The sequence below is a fragment of the Amborella trichopoda genome, chromosome 3 (assembly GCF_054954075.1).
Source record: "Amborella trichopoda isolate Santa Cruz 75 chromosome 3, AtrichopodaSantaCruz75HAP2 v2.0, whole genome shotgun sequence".
Taxonomy (NCBI): Eukaryota; Viridiplantae; Streptophyta; class Magnoliopsida; order Amborellales; family Amborellaceae; genus Amborella; species Amborella trichopoda.
Window position 1 is genome coordinate 36,144,581 of NC_142338.1, and position 7,617 is coordinate 36,152,197.

The 7,617-nt window shown below is 35.4% G+C and overlaps 1 long non-coding RNA gene across 2 annotated transcripts in view; it reads right to left on the bottom strand.

Annotated features, from left to right (window-relative positions):
- Positions 1-6,488, bottom strand: part of LOC148782859 (uncharacterized) — a 44,480-nt gene extending 37,992 nt beyond the window's left edge. For both annotated transcript variants that reach the window (XR_016052195.1, XR_016052194.1), the window contains exon 1: positions 5,912-6,488. This is a non-coding gene — a long non-coding RNA (uncharacterized LOC148782859). The remainder of the gene's footprint in view (positions 1-5,911) is intronic.
- Between the last annotated feature and the right edge of the window lie 1,129 nt (positions 6,489-7,617).

Genomic DNA, 7,617 nt, shown 5'->3' on the forward strand with positions numbered 1-7,617 from the left:
GGATGCTTTTCTTAATCATTTAACACATTCCTAATTCTCCTTGCATGAAACTGGGTTCCCAGACGACTTAAGTGTTGTTGTAGGGGTTTTCAAAAATTTGAATATCTTTGGGTATGTTTGAACATGTGTAGGTAAGCGTGTAAGAACGACACTCGGTGATGTGTATGGTAAATGTGATCAAACAAGCACATGCAAACAAGCCTATCTACTCATGCAAGAGATAAAGACAGAAATAAAAGATGTAATCTAATAAAATAAGATCAAATATTTCCAGGCTAAACAAACAACTTTAAATCTAATCTTGACAAATAGAGTGAAGAAAAACCTAAGCCCTATCATTTTTATTTTTTTTCTTTATATTTATTTAAAAGATAAAGATACGTTGAAGGAGATAGAGTCAAATAATTCTAGGCTATGCATATATGACATTAAAAAAAAAAATATCAAAGAGATAAGATTAAGTCAAATAAGATCAAGTCTAATCTAAACAGAAAAGAAAAGAGAAAACCTAGGTCTATCTTTTCTCTTTTTCTCTTTTCTCTTGCTTTTTTTTTTTTTTTTTGTATCACGTGAAAGATAAAGATCCTTTCAAACAGATAAGATAAAAATAACTAATTATGCAAATAAAACTAAAAGCATATAAGACCAAGTCAGATAAGGGAAAGAAAGACCTAAGTTCTTTCTTTCTGTTTTCTTTTTTTTTTTTTTGAGAACTTACAGAAGAGAAAACAGGGGGACAGAAAGCCCAAAAATTCATAGGAGGTCAAAAATTACTAGAAACGGGCTGCCATAAATTTTTTCGATAGTCCGTACTGCGCAACACAAGGAGTATCGCGCCGCATGACATAGGGTGTGTCCCCATGTCGCACAGCCTGACACACTCTACGTCATGCGAAACAAAGAGCCCTAGATCAAATTTCAGGGTCTTGTTGGGCAATTTTTGGCATTTTTTGACATCTATGGTTTCTGTCTTTCTGGAAAAAATCTACTGTAAAATTTCAGGAAGTGTGTTCAAGGCAAAAATACATAGTTCTGAAGCTTGACGTCCCCACGGTAGGTGCCAAACTATTTACACTCAGATTTGCACCGATCTTAGAAAGAGATCAACTCAAATACCATGCGAAACGAATTAAATTTATGAAATAGTAAAGAGAGTGCGATTACTCAAATTATAAGCTCATAAACGTCGCATATCTATACAAATTCAGTTCTCTTTTGAGTTTAGTGGCGGCACCAATCTATGTATATGACCTTTTAAACACTCCTAAAATTTTACAAACTCTAAGATAAGGAAATTACAGAGAAAATAAACTAAAATTAAAAAAAATAACTCAATTAAAGATAAAAGAAGAATTACTTATCTTTAGGTACTCAAAACTCGAAGTTTCGGGCTTGGATCAGGTCGTTCTTCTTGTGCCACTATATCCTCTTTTTTGAATGCCTCTGATTTTTGGAATTTAATAGATATAAGCTTCTTTCACTTAAATCTAGGGTTCTTAAGGCTTTAGAGTGTACTAGGGATTTTTGAGGTAAGGTTAACCTAATTTTTCCTAGGGTTTGGAGATGGTTTTCCCTAATTTTCTAACAGATTTTGGGGTTTCTATTTTCTATTATGAATTTTTGGATTTTCTGATATTTTGGGGAATTTTCCTATTTTTCTAAATTTTATAGGATTTATCTAAGTATTTTTCCTAGTTTTTTGGAATTTATCTACTAATTTCGCGAGGTAATGTGGGTTGTTGACTTGATCATACCACCATCTCCTCATATGCCTTGCCATTAAATGCCTTGCAACTTTGATCATGCTTTTGAGAGTCATCTATTGTGATTTAGGCTTCGAGGGAATGAATCAATGCGACCCCCAACCATTGGCCTCACTGATTTACTGTGTGCTCCTCTCATTGCTAGACAAGTCATAAGTAATCTCCTCTTCATTTGAAATGAGAGATGAGGCTACCCTAGATGACTCCTCTGCTGCAACTGAATTGGCACCAGGTGCTCCTCTGATGGGCTCTCACCATACATGCTCAGATTGGGCCCTTCATATATGCTTGAGCGAGGGGCTCCATACATGCTCGGGCCAAGCCCTCCATACATGCTTGGCCCAAACCCTCCATACATGTTTGGCTCGAGGCCTCCATACATGCCCATTCCGTAACCATTATGAGTACCCATCCTGCTCATCTGTCGGTCCACTTCTTTTGAGCTGGCTCTTGTCGTAGGCTCCATGTCGTGGTCAAATTGCTAGTCTAGATCCATCCCACTTGATGACACATATAAACTGGCAAGCTCCTCATGCATCTTCTGTTTGGCTATCTTCTTACCCTTATAACCCTTGAGAAGAGGTGACATCTATTTCCTGACAGTGGCAAGTACATTGTTGTATGGAGCAACCTCCCCCAACTCTTGCCAAATACTGTTTGAACCGGTTCGCTCCACAAGTTATGACCCTTTAACAATAATTAGATTTATTTTGTCTCTTTTGTTTGGATTAACTCTAACTCTATACTGTCATTCAAGGTCTTCCTTAGATTTGGACATGATGATAACTGTTGATTATGCAAAAGGTTATAAAATCATACATAATGTTCGACATGAATATTGATTTTCCCTTCTAATAGTAAAAATAACTATTTTATTACTAATGTGCAAAGATAATTTTATTACTATTTTATAAATAATGTGCCCTAACAAAATAACTATTTTATTTCTATTTTATTATTAATGTGTTTCACAAGATCATGGGCCGCCCCCTGCGTAAATTAATGTCAACTATACCTTTGGAGCAAGTCAAGATTTGAATGTTACTAAAAATGGCAAAATTTTTAAAAGAGGGGTTACCTTTTTTTTCTTTGCATTTTTTTGTTCTTTTTGTTTCCTAAAATTAACTTATTTTTAGTTTACTTTTCCCACTTTGTAAATGCATCCCACCTTCTAAAATATGACAATTTTGCTCATTACAATGATGAAAGTTCTCACAATACGTCATTTCATGGTGCATAGGGCATATATATAAGGCACATGAACCCTTCGTAACAATTTGGAGGAGATATGGGAACTGCTAATGAAGAGCGAAGCACGAAACGAATATGGAATTTCTTCTAAAATGGAATTCATAATAAAAAACATGAGATGTACATGGGAGTTAAGAACGGCAAAATTTTAAATAAGGTTGAGGCCCTAAACAATCAACTTAAGGCGCACCTCAAAATTCAATAGAAAAAGTTTTTTCGATGCCGAAAGACCCTCGAGTCCGATCATCTCGACCTTGAGATACATAGACGTATAAAAAAAAGAAGAAAGACTTCAAGTCTTGGAATAATGCATAAGGTAATGTATCATCTAGACCGTCAATTTTCAAGATCAAGTGTTTATAGATCTCTTTGATCTACATTATTTTTTAAGCTTTAAATTTTATAATTGGTGATAAAAATAAAATTTCATGTCATCATAAATACTTTTGATACTAAAATGACATCTTTTGATATTATTTGATGATGCGCTTTACTTTGATTATTTAGGGCCTAAGCCTTATACAAACGGCACCTTTTAAGAAAAATATGCAGGTAATAGGATTTTTAAGTAAAGCATACTACTAATAGAAGGAAATACATTGTCTAGAGATATGCTTATTGTGTCTCCTAAAATGCAGTACACACTTGCACATTAATGCTTATCAGTAAATGAACTATTATATTTTGTGACATTAAAAAAATTCATCAGAACAATATTGCATAAAATATCAAATAAAAAAAGATAATAAAAAATACTGTCATATTATTTGATTAAAAAAAAAACATAACTTACATATAAAAAATAGAGAAAATATCTCATTACCATTTAATTTTAACTTCTCTATCTTTTTGGAGCCAAAGATGAAAAATAATACTTGAAAGCAAAGAACCTTCATTTTTCTATCTTGTAACCCCCTTAATCCCTTTTGAGATAAAGTTTTTACCTCAATAAAAATTATCCCAATAAAAATTAAAATGACGTCCTATCTTGCAAAAGCTTCGTTTGTGGTTTTTTTAGAGAGAGAGAGAGGGAAGCTGCAAAGGGGTGCTTGTAAATGGGCTAGAGAGCAAGAGAGATTGAGAGAAGGGAAAGGGGGCAATACGAGACAAAATTAAAATAGAGAGGGAGGGATTGTTGTTGGGATTTTAGAGAGAGAGAGCAACAAGGTGGGTTGGAGAAGTACAGGAAGGTGGCTCGAGAAGGTCGGGGCGTCAAAAGAGGGTAAGAGAAATAGGAGGAAAGATGGTGTGAGATGGTGGCGGCATTCTCAGGTTGCCACCTGTTTGCAGGTGGTGGGAAAGCCAAGAGAGGAAGAAGGCATGGCAGGTAGCTGCCATGTGGGTAGAGGACAGGGAGAGGAAAGATGGAGCGAGGGAGAAAAGGGGTGGCGGCCTCAGGTTGCCGCCTGTTTTGGGCAAAGACAGAAGAAGAGGGGGAGTGGGACGAGGCGGTGGCCTCTGGTTGCAGGTAAGAAGGAGATAAGGGGAACACAGTGGAGACGAGATGGGGAGATTTCAGCAAGGAAAGAGGGCGGCAGCAGAGAGAGAGAAAGGGTTGCAGCAGAGAGCAGAAGAGAGAGGAGCTGCTTATTTTACAGGAGGAAATCAACCATTTAGTAAGCATGCTGAGAGAGAGAGAGATCTCCTATTGGGCAAGCGTGGTGAGGAAGAGAACGAGAGCGACAGGGAGGATGTCGGGGTGACTGTCTTGGGTGTTTTCTAGAGAGAGACAGGGTGGCGAGGTAATATGGGAGAGAAGGATGGAGAGAGAAGGCGGAAATGGTGGCTGATTGCATAGAGGAGAAAGGGGGAATTAAGGTGATGGTTGGTTGCAGGTGGAGAAGATGAGGACAGCGGAGGGAAGGGGAAGTAGTTGCAGGGTCGTGGTGTGGCTGAGCGAGGATAGCAACCTCGTTGCAGGCGGCAAAAAAGGTTGGTAGAGATGGTGGGGTAGAGGTCAACAACGGGGTGATGGTGTTATTTTAATTTTTATTGGGGTAAAAAATTTATTTCAAAAAAGATTCGGGGGGTTGAGAGATAGAAAAATTGGAGATAAGTAATATTTTTCATCCTTTGGTCCTAAGATCCTAAGAGATAGAGAGGTTAAAATTAAAGGATAAGGAGATATATTCCTTAAAAAATATAACTTACATATTGCCTACAAAACATAATTGGCTATAGATATGTTTATTGTCTCTTTTAAAATATAAGACATAACTGCACATTTATGCATCTAAGTAAATGAACAATTATTTTATAATAATAAAGAAAAAATCAGAATAACATTGCATAAAAAATTTGATAAAAAAGATAATAAAAAATACTACCATATTATCTAAATAAGTCAATAAACAAAAAAAAACATACATGCAACAAGTTTAGATTTTATAGTATTAAAACAATTGAAGATAAATTCGAAAAATCCTAGTGTTTTCCCATGAAAATTGCAAATTTATCGGATAAAATTGATGATAATTATAAAAAATTGCAAAAAAATACTTCCTCTCATACTATATTTAACATGAGGCTATATTCATTAAAATCCCTAATTTTATTCAGTAAAATAATTATAAAATATTTTTTAAAAAAACCCTATAATCAAGATGTATTTTGGCAAAAATTCTTGATTTTTTCTGTTTAGTTCTACTAAATTGGATCCATTATATCTTATTTAGATCTACTAAATTGGATCCATTATAAGATGTATAGATTTATTGTGAATATTTTGAATCAAATTTCAACAGATTAGATTCAAAATTGAGATAAATATCAAAGGAATGGCGGAACCCTAACATTCACCCCATTTTCAAGCAAGAAACAATTCATAAAAAACAAATATGAAATGAGAAATCAACTTGGATTTGGGAACTGAAGCTATGGGGATAAAAAAATCATACCTTGATATGATCGAAATCAACCTGATTATCGATCGGGTTGTTCAAATTTGGATCGCCGTCATGCTTTTCAGGAACAAAATTTCAAAGACCACGAATCTTTGTGCACTTGAATAAATGGACCCAATGATCGCGTGAAGAACTGGATTTGTTTCATGATGCCTAAAATCTCACACAAAATGGTTCTAAATCGAGGCTAAAATTGGCAGAGTTTTTAGAACTCCTAGTAAAACGCTCAAAAATTCGACATGAAAAATTTTAGATAATTTTTTCAATCGTTAGGTCATGCTTTTACAGTAATACACAATCATTCACTTCAATAATGCACCGAAAAGCACTGAAAAAAAGCTTCAAAAGCTGTGAAAAAAGCATCCAAAAGGAACACATGAGCAAAACTACTCCACTATTCGCCCTTGGAGCTGACTCGGCGAATCATGGCAGAGAATCGCCGATCCAAATGCTAGGAATTGCCAATCCATAAGGTGGATCATCCGGATCGCTATCGATAAATTATTTTACTTTGGATCAGAGATTTCAATCCAGAACGGTGAATTTTCAAACCTTCAAAATTACCGATCAACACCTGTCAGGCGGTTTAGAATCCGGTTTTTGGTTTTTAGGCATAAATAGGGCTACCAATGGACAGGGCCGGGCCTCGGGCTTCTAGGCTGGGCTAAGTTTCGGGCTGCTAAAGGCTAGCTGACGGGCTGCTAATGGGCTCTGTGCCTCTAATGGGTGGGCCACTGTTGTTATCGTGCTTCTAACGGGTTGGCCCGGAAAAGGCTAAGCAATTTTGCCCAACAAGCATGATTGCCCTAGCACCCCAAAAATGCCTTGGGTTGGCCCAATATGGCCCATACCAGCCCGACCGGCCCAACCCATTTATTTATTTATTTATGCAATTTTAATATTCACTCTTCAATTTTTTTTTATTTATAGTATGCCAAATACTAATAATAATATATACTAAAATATTTTTAAAAAATTTAAAACCAATCTATATATTTCTAAAACTCATTATCTCTCTAAAAATCCAATATTTATTTCTCTCTAAAAATCTAATACCTCTTTCTATCTCTAAAAACCTCTCTCTTTTTATCTCTAAAATCTATTCTCTAAAAACCCAATTTTTCTCTCTCTAAGCTCATTTTTTCTCTCTCTAGAAACCTATTCTCTCTCTAAACATCTCTCTCTAAAAAAACCCAATCTCTCTTTCACTCGCTAAAAAATATTTCAACCCAAAAATGCTCGGTATACTCCAGTCGTGTCTATCTCTCCTTTACCACTAAAATAAAAAAAGGAAAAATATCATCATATCTTTTATTTTTAGGTTTTATTTCTTGATAAACCCAAGGTATCAAAAAATATCTTTGAATGCCCTAGCTACTTTAAACTCATTTTTTAACCTAAACAAATATGAGAAAGACGTGCTATTTCTAAACTCAATTCTTTCTCTCTTCACTTGGATACCCCAAACTTCTCTTTTCTCCCTCTTTACGTGTTTATCTCACTCTCTCTCTCCTCCTATGTTTTTCTAAATACCTCTCTCTCTCCTCTCGATAATATCTCACCTCCATGAAGCTTTTCTCTCTCTAAAAATTACGAATGATGGCTTTTAAGAAAAACATGTCTTTTTAGATTTGTTTGGCCTAAAAAACCCGTTTAAATTAACTCAGGGGTTAGAAAAAAAAAATCTACAATTTTTATAC